Source organism: Sciurus carolinensis, chromosome 7, assembly GCF_902686445.1.
Source record: "Sciurus carolinensis chromosome 7, mSciCar1.2, whole genome shotgun sequence".
In the NCBI taxonomy this organism is placed as follows: Eukaryota; Metazoa; Chordata; class Mammalia; order Rodentia; family Sciuridae; genus Sciurus; species Sciurus carolinensis.
Genome location: NC_062219.1, coordinates 154,255,334 through 154,270,242, shown reverse-complemented (window position 1 = coordinate 154,270,242; position 14,909 = coordinate 154,255,334).

Sequence of the window (14,909 nt, the reverse complement as noted above, 5' to 3'; positions counted from 1 at the left end):
CCAGGTGGCAACAAGGTGGCTTTGACAGGCACCTCCTGGAGAGGCACCGTGAGGCAGAGATGACCGCCACCCACTTCTCTATGGGTGACATCAGGGACCTGGTGCCTGCCAACCCTGTAGATGCCGCGAGCTGTGCACCTTCGTCCTTCAAGGCAGCTTGGGGTTCTATTCCCATGAGCTCCTCCCTTATTCCAGAGCCTAAGAGTCATCTTGCTCCTGTCTCAGCTGGACTTTGACGTGATCCTTCTGACAGAGGAGAGGGTAAGGGAGGAATCCAGGTGCTTGTTCTCCTGTAGATATTATCTTGTCCCCTTCGTTCCTCTTCTGCTCTTCCCCTCTCAGTTCCTGTCAGCTTATAGCTGTGTCCTGTAGAAAGCAATGTCTCCTCCTGAAGGAAAGAGACTGGTGTGAAGAGCTCTGCTCGGGGTGCCACCTGGAGACCCGTCAGCAGCCAGGGGCCAGCAAGGCTCCAGGTCGTCTCCCTGAGGGAGAGGAGACCACCTGCAGGGCGAAGCAGAATGGACACACCCTTACCCATATCAGGTGTGCCAGGACACACTCCTTCAAGTCTCCATGTGCATGTGCGCAGATCACTCAGAATCCTGGCTTGCTTTCTCATGGCGTGAAGCCACCATGCTCCTTAGCAGAGCACAGAGAGGGAGCACAGTAGTTGGATTAAAGCCCCTGAGTTCTGACTGCAGTCACCCACACCAGAAAGAAGAACCTCAGTTCTATTTCCCTGCTCATCAGCTGGGCATTGACCACTTATCACTGAATAAGGCCGTCCACATGCAAAAGCAGAGGTCACCCTACATAAATCCTAGGAATAAACACACCTGCACGTGTATGTTGTATATAGAGAATAAGAAACATGGGATCCCAGGAGGTAAGAAGGGCCAATAGATCACTCACGAGACAAGAAGTTGAGACGTCCAACACTTGTGACCACAGAAATATCAAAGTCACAGAAGTATAAAAGTGTTCATTCCCATTCATAATAAAAGGTGAGCATTTTTGTCAGGTTGGTAAGAGTTAAATGAGATAAAGGTGCACATTCCTGGGCTTGGATGGCACAGGGGGCCTGACCACAGCCTCTCCCCATCACCTTCCTCTCTTCTTGTCTACACTGGCGTTCCTGCTTAAGCCGTGTCCCTGCTGTGTGCTCTCCCTCGCCTCTTTGTCATTCCATCTTCTTTACTGCACCTGACTTTTAGCATTCCTTCCACTAACTTCTGCTGGCTGAGCACCACCTGTCTCCTGCTGCTCTAAGCTCCTGCAGGTTCTGTCCAGCCACAGTCTAAAATGGCTTTGCTGGTTTGAAGGTTCATTTTGTACTACAAGCTTTCAACTTAGGTCTGCTTTGTGGAACTTACTTTCTGGTGAGTTTTCCTATTTTAGAATAATTATGTGCTCTCTTTCTTCATTTTTTCATCTAGTGCCTTTGTATAGCAGCAAACTGAAGTTCTAGGTTTGAAGGGTTTTTTTTTCTTTCTTGCAACTCATTGAAGATTACATTCTCATTTGCATGAATTCTGATAAGAAGTCTGCTCTCAGTCTTACCCTTTTTCCTCTGTAGGTAAGGTACTTTTTCACCTTTGGAGTCATTCAAGGTGTTCTGTTTGTCTGGGTATGGTCGCACACACCTAACCCTAGAGGTTCTGGAGGCTGAGGCATGAGGATCCCAGGTTCTTGGCCAGCCTCAGCAATTTAGCAAAACTCAACTTAGGGAGACCCTGTCTCAGAGTAAAAAAATAAAAAGGGCTGGGGACATAGCTCAGTAGTAAAGTGTCCCTGAGTTCAGTTCGCAGTACCAAAACAAAAACAAAAACAAAAAATAAATATACTGTTTGTCTTAGTTTTCTGCAGCTAAATGTGAACTGCCTAAGTGGTTTTACTTGCTACTGTTTTTCTTTTTTCTTTTTATGCCATTTGGTATTCTCTGAGCATCTTGGATTTGGTTTGCTGTCTGCTATCAATTATGAAATATTATCATCCATTATTTTTTCAAATATCTCATTTTCACGTTCTTTCTTTCTGCTTTTGCTGCCGTGTGTTTGCTGATGCTTTGGCACTGTGCACAGATTTGGGATGTTCTGTTGGGTTTGTGGGTGTGTTTGCTTTCTTTCCTCTTTCCACCTTCGTGGTCACTATGCCGCAGCTGTGTGGAGTCCATGGACAATCCTGTCACTCCTTGTCTCTGAGCTGGTGTCCTTGTTTTCTATGATTTATTCTTTTTTCTTATATTTCCCCATTTCTCACTTTACCTATCTTGCTTACACGTTGCCTGCCTTTTTCCACTAGGGTTCTTAACATATCAATTACAGTTACGTTAAAGGCCCTGGCTAGAAACCCTACACAGGTATCATCTCTGAGCTTGGTTCTCATGATTACATTAAACCAGCAGGACACAGTGTGTTGCATAAAGAGTGTTATCAGGAATGTAAAAAGGGAAGAAAATGAAACATGTTCTTATTTGCTTGTATACTCGTAAAGCAGCACAGAAAGAGCAGAGTGAACAATCTACTGGCTTGCTTTCATTTTTTCCTTGATATACACCTTCTCACAGGCAAAAACTCTTTCCTTTCAGAGGAAAATATAATGAAATATTTAAATACATCTCATGTTTCAAAACTGAGATAAAAAAGAGAGTGCATCTTCACCTGCTGTTTCAGGTCTAAAATGCCTTCCCCTTTTTCCTCTAGTCCAAGTGCTTGACTCCACAGGAGCCCCCAGTCCTGGTTTCACGGATCCTATCTGGGAGCTGTGTGCCACCAACCCTTCATGAACACTGGGGCTCACTGCAGTCAAGGGACAGGCTACTGGCAAGGCTGAGCAAGACACGAGTTTCTTTTTTCTACAATAACAGTCAACTTCCACACAAATCAGTTAGCAAGACAGGACTTTAAACCTAGGACCCGAGGGGGTATTTCTGACCTGCCTTCACACTCTCCAGCTCCTCCTCTGCAGAGGCATTGGGCAGACCATGTGGCCTTGTGAGGTTCAGACACAGGCGCTGAGTCCTTATCACAAAATGACAGCAGTGCATAGGGACCGCCAGGCATAGTGACAGGAACAGAGATCTGGAACTGGGAAGCAGGGGGAAAGGCACAGTTAGGGCAGATCAGGTAGAAACACTGTAGATTTACCAAGGATCACTCTGCAACTTGGACCTGAGATGTGACATTAAAATTGCATTGTACTGGAGGCCTTTGAGAAATTATAAGAAGAAAATATATGACTGAGAGAAGAATCCCAGACCCCCTGAAACATAATTCTAACTAGAATGTCCCAGAAAGCTAAGCCAGTTTGCTAAATACTTTGACTCACGTCTATTCTAGAGGGACCCTTAACTGACACCTTGTTTTACGTTGGTGGTAAGTCCCCTTAGAAATAAAAATGTTTCCCTTCAACTGTTCCATTTTATTCTCCAATTCATATGATTGCTCCGGTTGATAAACTCCTGTGCACACACTGCAGAGAAAGATTACATTTGAAAATGCAGTTACATATTGAGGAGAGCCAGCTAGAGTGGTGGAGGCCGCGTTGGGGTAAGGCCAAGCAAGCTAGAAAGCAGGGGTGCAGACACAGGTGCACACGCTCGGCCACATGCTTTTGAAGAGTGCATGAGTGCAATCCAGCGCAGGAAAGCCATGTCTGCTTCAGTGAACAACTCTCTCCTGAGAAAAATACAAATCCATGTTTACAAAATTACTTGACAAGAAATGTTTATAACAGCTTTATTAAAAACAGCAGAATGTTTGGAATGAACATATTGTGGTGCATTAATACAAAGCATGTTACCTAGAAAAGGGAGAAATTCTGAGACATGTAACACTCTGGATGAATCCTCATGAACACCACCAACAAAGCATGCTCAGCTGAGAAGCTAGACACCAAAAGTTGGCAACCACAGGAGTCTATTTTTCTGAAGTTCAAATACAGGCATAATTAATCTGCATGGTCTCTTTTATCCCCAAAGCCAGCAGGGGGAAACCCCCTCAGGTAGAATTCCCTCTCACACTTTGACTCTCTCACAGTTCCATCACTGACCCCTAGAGCCAGGTTTCAAGGGCTTGTGTAATTAGACCAGTCTCATCTGGATAATTTCCCTATGTAAGGCCACCTGATTTGGGACCATAATGTCTTCAGGAGAATTCTTCCGAGGAGTACCCAGCTTAGGTTTGCTAAATAACTGGGAGAGTTATGTAAAGAGCAGAACCCAGGAATCAGAGGGGTAATATTCTGCCTACCACAGTCCACACTCTGGCCCTAAAGGTTTTCATTCATCCCACACACGAAGTACGCTCTGCTCACCTCCAGCTCCTCATCAGATCATAACATCAGCTCAAGCCCCAAACCTCACAGGAAGCTCCTCAGTGCAAAATCCAAGATCTCATCATCTTAGTAAGGCAGACATGAGCCTCCTGGGGCACAGGTTCTCTCTGTGGACTTGTGAAACTAAAGGGAGAAGTTATAAGCCCCTAACTTCCCACCCTACAATGATGGGACAGTCGTAGGTCAAAGGTATGGACATTCCAGCCCCCAAAGGGGGAAACGGAGGGCAAAGGGAATTGTTGGTCCTTCAAATTTTTTAATTCAGCTAGGCAAATGTTAGATTTTTTAAAAGTTGATCACTAGTATTCCAATCCATATTTGTGGGATACAATGTAATAATTCAATGTATGCAGAGCACTAGAACTTATTACTTCTTTTCAGCCATTTTGGCATCAAATTTTGGCTTTGTCCTGAGTCCCGGAGCTGGATCCTGAGTCTCTTGGTGCCTCTGCTGGGGCTCCTGGCTCCACCCTCTGTTCTCAGGGTTCTACCCAGGAGTCCAGTGGGGACTGGACACGTGGGGACCATGTTCACAGTTAACAAAGTGTTACTGTGGATAAATAAGAACTCCACAAAGAGATTATCCTAGGTCTACAGAAATTATCATACAGTTTTTCTCTTTAATTAACTTGTGTTCATTGACAGTTATACGTCTTGTAATATCAAATAACTCTTTCATTCCTAAGATGAATGGGACTTAATTTGGGGGGATTTTTAAAAATGTTTTTAAAAGTACTTATATGTGCTTTACTAGTATTTAATTAACATTTTCTTACCTTTATTCATGATAAAATGTAATCAACCACGAACCAGGACATGAATGGAGAAATTATATAATTCACTGTCCATCTCCTCCTCTTGTGGGATTTGGCCAGCTTGGCACAGGCACAACCCTAGACCACCAGCAGTCATTCCTGACTGTCTCCACCCTGCTTAAAGGGTTTCTTGCAAAAAGCGACCAGAAATCATCAGCCGAGGGGGTGGGAGGATGTGGTGAATGCGAACACTCGCCCTCCTGGCTCCTCCACGGCCCTTCCCATTCTCCTAGCGGGTGGGGCCAAAAAAGCCCCTTCCTGACCGTCCTCCCCCAGGTGCTGTGCTGATAGGCGCACCAGCGCAGACAGGAGCTTACCCGGGATGGAGCAGCGCGCGTGGAGCCGTGCGCTTGGCCTCTTCCATCAGGCATTTTCCGATTTATTTTATTGTTTTTATTTTATTTCATTTCATTTTATTTTATTTTTACTTTATTTCATTTCACTTTATTTTATTTATTTTATTATTTTATTTTATATTTTATTCTATTTTATTTTTATTTTATATCTTTTTCATTTTATTTTGTTTTTATTTATATTTTATTTTATTTTGTTTTGTTTTATTATTTTATTTTTTATTTAATTTTTTAAATTTTATTTGATTTTTTGCTTTATTTAGTTTGTTTTATTTTATTTATTATTTTATTTTATTTCATTTATTTTTTGTTTTCATTTTATTTATATTTTATTTTATTTTGTTTTATCTTATTTTATTTTTTACATATTTTATTATTTTTTGGCCCCTTTCCCGAACATTTCTAAAACCCCCGTGTGTTTCCCACTCTCACGAGGCCGCGCGGGGTCACACTAAGAAGCGAACCTACCTAACGCGACTGGGACAAGCCTGCCCTTCCGGGAGGGCGCGCTTACCTGAGTGGTGGGCTTCGCTGCTGGCTGAGGGCTTGGTCTCCGCCGCGCCCCCTGCTTTAAAGGCCGCACCCAGGGCCGAGCAACTCCGTCGCCCGCTGCCCTTTCGGCTCCGTGCGACCCTTTGACATTCAAGTTTGTGATTGTTTAACTGATTAAAAAATATACAGAAAACCTGAAAACTACAGAAAATAAGCAAGAACTTTATCAACCCCAAAATCCTATATCCAGTGAAAATACCCGTCAAAGATGAACAGAAAATAAAGAATGTTAATCGAAATTTGAGGGCTCGTTGCCAGCAGACTTGCCTTCCGAAGGGATTATCTGTGTCTCCCTAGAAAGGAAGGATGTCCGGGCAGCGCGGAGGGAACTTCGAGGGAGGACGCCGCACGCCCTCCTCAGTCCAGACCCTGAGACCCCAACTCAGCCGTCCATGGGACAGACAGCAAGCGCCCAGAGGCACCGGAGCCTGAGGCTGAATTTGCAGAGTTTGTCAGCCTCCGTCATCACACTGCCGTCTTGGGGGCCTGCTGTGTACTTCAGCATACACACACCCCAACACTAGCACCACACAAACACGACACACAGCACAACCCCCTGGAGCTTGGCAGAAGCATGCTCCACACAAACCAAACGCACAGACGTTACAATACCACACAAACTGTACAGACCGTACACTGTGCACACAGCTGCACCACTGCACACAGGTCCCCACACACCACAGCACACAGGTAAACAGCACCACACAGCACACTCTTCTTTCCTTGTGTCCTTGTGCACAACCGTCCACGTCTTGCTCATTCCCAGAATGTCCCTTTTCCTTTGCCTGTGGAAAGCCTCAGGAGATAGGCACATTTCTTCCTCAAAAGTTTCCCATATTACCAAATACCTTCAACAGGATAGGAAGGACCCCAAGGCCCACTGCAGAAGGGACTGAATGTGCTTGTTACGCAGCAGCTTCCAGGGAGCCTGACCTGACTCAGGACAGAGAGCAGCTCCTTCTTCTCCTTTGAAGACTTGTCACCCAGTTCCACACAATACTGAATTTCTGAGTTTATTAGTAACCACCTGATAAATCCTTTGCCAAATTCTTGGACCTCTCTGCACCCAAGTTAAATGTTTAATTCTTAACTTTCACCCTTGCCTTGACTCTTCTGAGGAGTTAGGAGTCTTAAAATCATCCAGTGGACTAGAAACCTGGGATGTGCCCACAAATCCGGGACATGAGAAACAGGTGCCCTTGGTCTCACCTGTCTTGGAGGTGGACTTTGCTCCCCAAGGTGCTCCCCGGTTTCTCTGATGGAGGTGGCCCTGCTGTTCAGAGCTACTCTCCCACATGGACGGGGACATCTGTCAGCCCTGTGGATGCCTCCCGAGCTCATTCCCTCCCTCCCCTCCCTGCTCCTCCTTCTTTCACTACCTCCTCCTCCTCCCGCCCTCACTGCCCTCAGAGATCACGCCTGTTGGATATTCCACATGCTGGAGTGAGTGACGTGTTCCCTGAGGGTAAATCTTCTGGAAGGCATAGCTTCCCTCTCCTTCTCCTGCCAGGACTCCAGGACCTCCTGGCTCAGCTACCTGGCTGTGGCAGTACCTGGGAGCACTTTTAACCTGAAACTCTAAAGGCCATCTCCTGATCATTTAGGATCATCTAAGCCTGAATCAGTGATTTTGCACATTTTATTACTTACTTAAGCATTTTTATTTTTTCACTGTGCTTTCTAAATGCCCATTAAATGTTGGACACTTAGCAGGCACTCCATAAACTGGACCAGTTTTTTTTTTTTTCTTTTCTTTTTCTGAACTCATATTGCTAACCCTCAATTCCTTTGCCCAAGAGACTCTGGTACCTAATTTTTCAGTTTGAGTTTTGTTTCTGGCATCTTCTCTATTTGACACTATAGCTAGAAATTTCTGGCATCTTTTGGGAAAGGGGCACTTTTAATGAGTGAAAACCTCACTCTGCATCTGTTCAGTGTCCATATTTGGCTGTTTGTCAGCTCCAAGGCTTTCTGCTGCTTTGTGAAGCTAGAATTGCTTCTTCTAGATTCTGTGTTTTACTTATTAAATTTCTGATGCTAGTGGCTTATTAGGGAAATTTTGGAACACATGAAAAAGTAGAATGGCCGAATGTAACCATGTACCTGTTAACTGACTTCAACAGTTACCAATATTTGGCTCTTAGAGTTCCCATATCCTGTGGAATTTTCCTTATCCTGTGGAATCTGTAGTATTTTATTTTGTCATTGATTTCTACTCCCAGTCCATTATGATCTGATAGAACACAAGGCAGTATCTCAATTTTTTTTGCATTTCCTAAGGGCTGCTTTGTGGCATAACACATGGTCTATTTTCAAGAAGGTTCCATGTGCTGCTGAGAAGAAAGTGAATCCACTGGTTGATGGCTGGAATATTCTATATATGTCTATTAAGTCTAGGTTATTGATTGTGTTATTGAGTTCTATGGTTTCTTTGTTTGGTTTTTGTTTGGAAGATCTATCTAGTGGTGACAGCGGTGTGTTAAAGTCACCCAGAATTATTGTGTTGTGGTCTATGTGATTCCTGAAATTGAGAAGGATTTGTTTGATGTACAGGGATGCACCATTGTTTGGGGCATAAATATTTACTATCGTTATGTCTTCCTGATTTATGGTTCCCTTAAGCAGTATGAAATGTCCTTCTTTATCCCTTCTGACTAACTTTGTCTTGAAGTCCACTTTATCTGATATGAGGATGGAAACTCCCACTTTTTTACTGAGTCCATGTGTGTGGTAGGCTTTTTCCCATCCTTTCACCTTTAGTCTGTGGATGTCTTTTTCTATGAGATGAGTCTCTTGCAGGCAGCATATTGTTGGGTCTTTCTTTTTAATCCATTCTGCCAGTCTATGTGTTTTGATTGATGAGTTTAGGCCATTAACGTTCAGGGTTATTATTGAGATATGATTTGTATTCCCAGTCATTTGGCTTATTTTTGGTTTTTAAGTTGGCTTGGTTTCTCCTGGTGCTCCACTGGCAGTCAGCGATCAGTTTGCTGACTGTTGTCAGAGGATCGAGAGGTGAACCTCGTGTGTTGGGTGACGGATAGGTGTAAGGCAGGCAATGGACAGGCGAGAGGCAGGCAAATGGCGGATGATAGGCGCCTGATAGTAAGCCTTTCTGTAGTATTTTAAAGAAAGTCTCAGATATTATGTCATCCTTCATGAATACCTAATCCATTGGTATTTAAAAATATATAACTAACACACCCTCATCACATCTAGTAAATAAGCAAAACATAAAAATGATTGGTCATGTAAAAACCATTGTGACAACTTTCCCAGCGACTTCAAAGTGACCTCCTTCATGCTCGGTTGATTTAAACGAAGATCCACGAAGGAGTCACATGTCACTTAATTTTTAGGGCTCTTTCTCCCTGTTCTGTATTTGCTGTTACTTAACAACATCAACAACTGCAAAGTCAGGTCCTTTGCAGAGTGTCTCGTGCATGATCAGGTGACTTGCTTGTCACTGTATTTTCCAGGTTTCTTCATGCCCTCATGTCTCTTAAATGGCTAGGTATCTGTAGGGGCTTGGCAGGTTCAGTGCAAGAATGCTTCGGAGGGCGTGAGACATGCGCTGATGTCTCCTGTGGGAAGCGCCCAATGGCTGGCATCTCACGTTTAGTGATGGCAGACTGGCCACTGGGGTTGGGTCTTTTCTCCTGACTTACCTGTGAGTGCAGCGCTACCAGTCCTCCACCTGTGGCTCAGGGAACGGAGCCCAGATCTGCTGTTTCACCACAAGCTGCAAATTGTGGTCTGCTGACTCTGTCATGCCCTCTTCACTTGGGATATACTAGGTTACCAGGTATTTGGTCACCTAGAAATACAGATTTAATAGGAAAGTTAGGACGAATACTTTATAAACTTTCAGAATAATGACTTAACCTCTTAGCAAAGATGACCAAGTACAATTACGACCTCATGGACTCCACTGGATCTTTGGTCATTGGTCACATTCTTGGTCCTTTCTGATGCGCAGGCTGCCCTTGTTTGGCCAGTGCAGTTCCCTGCAAGTGGAATCTGGTGTCCCTGTGGCATGACCCTGTGATCTTGGAGAGCTTCCTTCTTTTCCAAAACAAAAACTTCTTCCAGTCCCCACATATATTTCCTACTTCCAGTCTTGGATTTTTAAAAGCAATGCTAGTGACTTTGGTGGGAAATGGTGTTCAGACACCACACTTCAGGCAGTGAGTGCTCGCTGTTCCAGGATCTTATTGATTCTAGACCTTGTTAGCAGAAGAAATAGAGAAAAATATTTTTTAAAAAATGTAAATTTTTTCCTATATTTCCTGTTGAAAGTCATTATCTGGGTGATTTTGAATCTCTTAGACTTCATATCACAGTGTGGTTCCCTTGTTGAAGCATCTTCGGTCTCACAGAGCACCCCGCTTTGCCTCATCATGACACGCCTACATCAACAGCAGGCGACACTCAGCACTGCTGCCAGAGTGGCTCCCCAGAAGCAGGTCCTGAGACGAAGACGCATGACAGTGGCTCACTAGGCAGCGTCTCCAGGAAAGGAGGACACGGAACGGTGAGGGCCTGAGAAGTCAGCAGGGTGACAAGGCCAAACGGGTCTGATGACAAGCCAAGGCTGGCGAAGTCGGCTTTGGACTAGTTTTGCAAAGAAGCCAGGGAATGGCGTAGGCCACACAGAGTCATCCAGCTAAAGTGAAAGGCCTCAGAGGATTTATATGCTGTCAGGTGTTAGCTACAGGCTACTTCAGGGAGCTCCTGTCTTCCAGGACTTCTGTCCTTCAGAGAGGCTGCCTGGGAGTGGCTCGGGGACCCAGCACTGAGCACATGACTGGTGGCAGAGAAAGCACAAGGGAGCCTGCATGTGCTAAAGCAGGAGGTGGCAGATGGGGGCAGAGCGGTGACAGCATCTGCTACCCATTTCACTCAGTCCCTTCTCTCCCTCGTCAAGTCCATTCTGATGACTCTTCAGGACAACAGGAACACGCATCTCTGCTTTTGCTGCAACTGGTCCCAAGACTTTATTGATGATCACAATCCCTCTCTTTCCATCCATTCTAGCTGCCCACACCTTTGGTGGGCACTTCTGCTTACCTGGGTGGCCTGCTGGATGGGGTGACCAACTGCTCACCTTTGGTGGTGGAAGCCGTGCCTTTGTCTCACTGTGGTTGCTGCAATTACCCACTCATGGTTAAAAGGAGTGTGGGGTTTCCTGCTCTCTAGACATCCTTGTCCCTGTCTCCTTTGGTTAGCAGCCACCCACCTTCCCATGATGGCTGAACTTCTCATTATTTCTACCTTTGTGGTAACTCCTTTCCTTCCTAGTCAACCAACAAGAGGATCCCAATAAGGCAAGGCAGCATTCAAAATTTTAGGATGATTGGAACACTATGTCCCCTCCTGGAAGTATCCCATTTCTCTGGGAACTAGGTCTCCAACATGCACTGGAAATAAAATTATTGGGAAGGAAAGTACAAATTCCTACTAGGATGATGGAGAGAGAGTCCACGGCAGTTGGAGGGGTCATTGGTTGGAGACTCTTTGGTCTACTGTGTCAGCATGTTACCATGGTGCAGCGACCACTGAACCCCGTGAAGAAGTGCCTGTTTGCTGGCATCTGCAATGTGCATCACTCAGATGCTCCGTGTGCTCACAGTGTGCTGGCGTTTGAGGTTCAGTGGACAAGGAAATCCCTCATTTCCAGAATATGTGTCTAACAGAGATAAATCCCTGCCCTTTGGTGGAAGGAAGATGTCATTATCAAATCCTGAGAGAGGGTAGTAAAAAGAATGTAAAGTATAAGTCTCTACCTTTGATAGATTTGTCATTTGTTAGTGGCAGAGGCTAGGGCAGTTTAGGGGAGAGGGAGCCCAGGGTGTTGGACCTATGCACAGCCTCCCTCTCTGCCACCAACACAAAACTCTTCGGCAGCCCACTCAGCACGCACCGATGTGGTCGAGGACAGAGTGGCTTATGTGCGCTCTCCAGGCGTCCTGCTCCTCTGGTTGGTCAGTGCTTTCTCTGCAGAAGATGCTGCCTGATACACAGTTGCCTGTGACATTAAGATTCTTCAACATGGCGCCCACTCCCTGACTTCACCCATACACGTCTTCCCCTTGTCACTGACCATCAGCTTGTCCCTTCCAGATCCTGGACCAACCAGCAGACCACTTGCCAATTTCTAGGAGCTTAGATGCATCCTAACTTCATGCCACTTCTCTCTACATAAAATCTAAGAGAGAGAATAAATTACAGCAGCTAAGTCTATACTCGAGAGCATTTCCCTTACTTTCTTTCACCCCCACCCCCACCCCATGCAGTCATGGTACAAGAGCTGTCTCTTTGGGTTTGTTCCGATATACCGGGCTAACAAATCTGTGAACCTAGAACTTATGTTCTTCCTTTCTTAGTGGGTCATAGGGCACCGTGTCATGGAGAAGCACAGATACAATGATGGTAGGTGGCATGAAGGTCAAGCTACCTGTCCATGAAACATTTTGTGCCTTGTGAGGAGCTGGCATTTTGAACCTGGGTGCTGTGCTCTTATCTGGAGCATTTTTGTTTATTAATTCCCAGTGACCTTGTCAACAACTTAAAGTGTAACTAGATTTCAAGTCTTAACTTGGAGAAAGTGCAATTTATCTCTTATCCTCTTCTTTTCTTTTGATTCTTTGCTGTCTTCTACCTTTATAGCAATGACCAGTTTGCCTTGGCTTCTTTCAGATCCAGATTGTTGAATAAAACCTTTTGTTCTGGCTCAATTCCTTTAGACACTTCCCCTTTTAGATTCATTTATCTTTTGGTGCTAATTAGATAAGGATCCAGATCGCTGACCGTCCCTTTTGCTACAAAAGAGGATTTGGGCCCAAACCTATTCATTGGTCATTGCACTGCAAGGTTAAGTTTTCACTGTGCTCTTTTAGTTGTGACTTCCATTTGTCACTTCTGTTGACAAGTGATAGTAGTCCAACTGAAATGACTCTGGAAGAAAAAGAAAGGAAAAGAAAAGATGGAGACTGACGTGGATCAGAAGTTAGAAATGAGCAACTGGGGAAAGCACAGACACTGGCCTGCAGAACAAACCAAAAGCCTTCTGTACTTTCCTTCCCTTCTGTGTATCGCTGCTGTCATTCACAGGCCAAGAGCAGCCGTGCCCCTTGTGATCCTGGTGCATACCACACAGATGGTTGGCCTCCATCTGAAGTCATTCTTGGGACAGAGAAAAGGCAGTATGCAGAAAAACTTACGTCTAGAAATTACATGTTACTTTTACTCACCTTGTGTTGATCAAAGCAGGTAGTGACATTAATAGTGACAGAGTACTATACTTCCTTTAAGGAAACAGCACGTAGCTGTGAAATAAGATATTCCACCACGTGTGGAAGGAAAATAGAAAACTCAGATCCCTCCTGATTTGTTGAACCAGTTTAGCATCTTTGAATTGTGAAAAGTGAAATTCTGTTTTAGTCATTCCATACAGTTCAAGAGATCAGCAGCAACCAAATCAGAGACTGAATTCACTTTTACTGAGTTTGTTTTCAAGAACTCCACTTTTGGGACTTTATTTTCTACCTCCACCTTCCCCCCATTTCTACCTGGCCTTCATAAGTAGTTTGTTGGTGTATTCTTAGGCTTCTAGTCTTAATTTCTACAATTTTCTCTTATATTCTATTATCTGAGGCTTTGGGGAAGGAGGTCCAATTCTTTTGGACTCTCTTGACTCTTGCTTATACTGAATTGTCTCAGAAGTATTATTTAATTTCAGATAATCAGATAATATTTAATGTTACCTCCAGGAACCTTGCCATTGGTCATGGGATTATTCCCCCGAGAGATTTTGTGTTTGCTTCTGCTAAGTAATACAAAACTGAGACCACTTTTCTGTACCCTATGTAGCTTGAATCTTTCTGGAAAACAAAAATAGCATAGAGTTGAATCTAATAGTAAAGTATGCACAAGTCAGCAGTTAATTTTACAGGAAAGGTTGAGTGTTTTTTTGTTTGTTTGTCTGTTTTAATCACCTAGTATTTGGGGTAGGAGAAAATTTTCTCTCCTTGAGTCAGCGAACAGATTTCTTTTCTATTTTATCTATCATGGCAGGTCCTTGCTTTACTGGTGGCCATTAGGAAAGAACATTCTCCACTAAAAACTTTAAATTGTATGTCGATAAAAAAGAATTGGGTTACAGGCACTCTCAAATTAGGTTGGTAAATGTAATTGGAGAAAACAACTCAGCAGTTCTCTTCCTGCTGGCATCAAACAATTGAATTAGGCTCCTGCCTGAGAGACCCCACGCTGATACTGGGGTGACAGTGTAGAATAGTAGCTTCTGTGTTAGGGCATTGCTTCCATTTCTGTAGTGTAGAATGGCATTGGAAATAGTTTTGATGAAACTCAGACAAAAATGATAAGACAATAGGAGGAAAACCTTGCAGAAGGTCAGAGCTGCTCCTGTCACCCCCTCAGGTCATTCTCAGGAGCCCCAGCATCAATTAGAGTTGAGCCAGGGAGAGTAGGAATGTCAGGGCCTTGCTGGGTTTTTTCCTTGGAAAAGCCAGCCGTTACCTATGAGATCTGTTTTACTATCTCTTGGCTTCAAGTTTTCCTTTTATCTGCTTTCTGAAAATGAACATAGGTGCATTAAAATTTTATCTTAACCAGCAACTTAGAAGTTTTATCCTGAGCACACTGGAGAGAGACTGGTTGAGGGTGGGAGTAAAGGGTTTCTTCCTGGGTTTGGGGAGTCCCCTGGATGGCTCCAGGGAGATGGGAGCCTTCAGAATAGGTGTCCAAACTACGGAATCAACATATGTGTGCACACAGTCTGAACATCAAGAGGCAATAAAGAAAATAACCAAACTGAAGATTCAGGCCACAC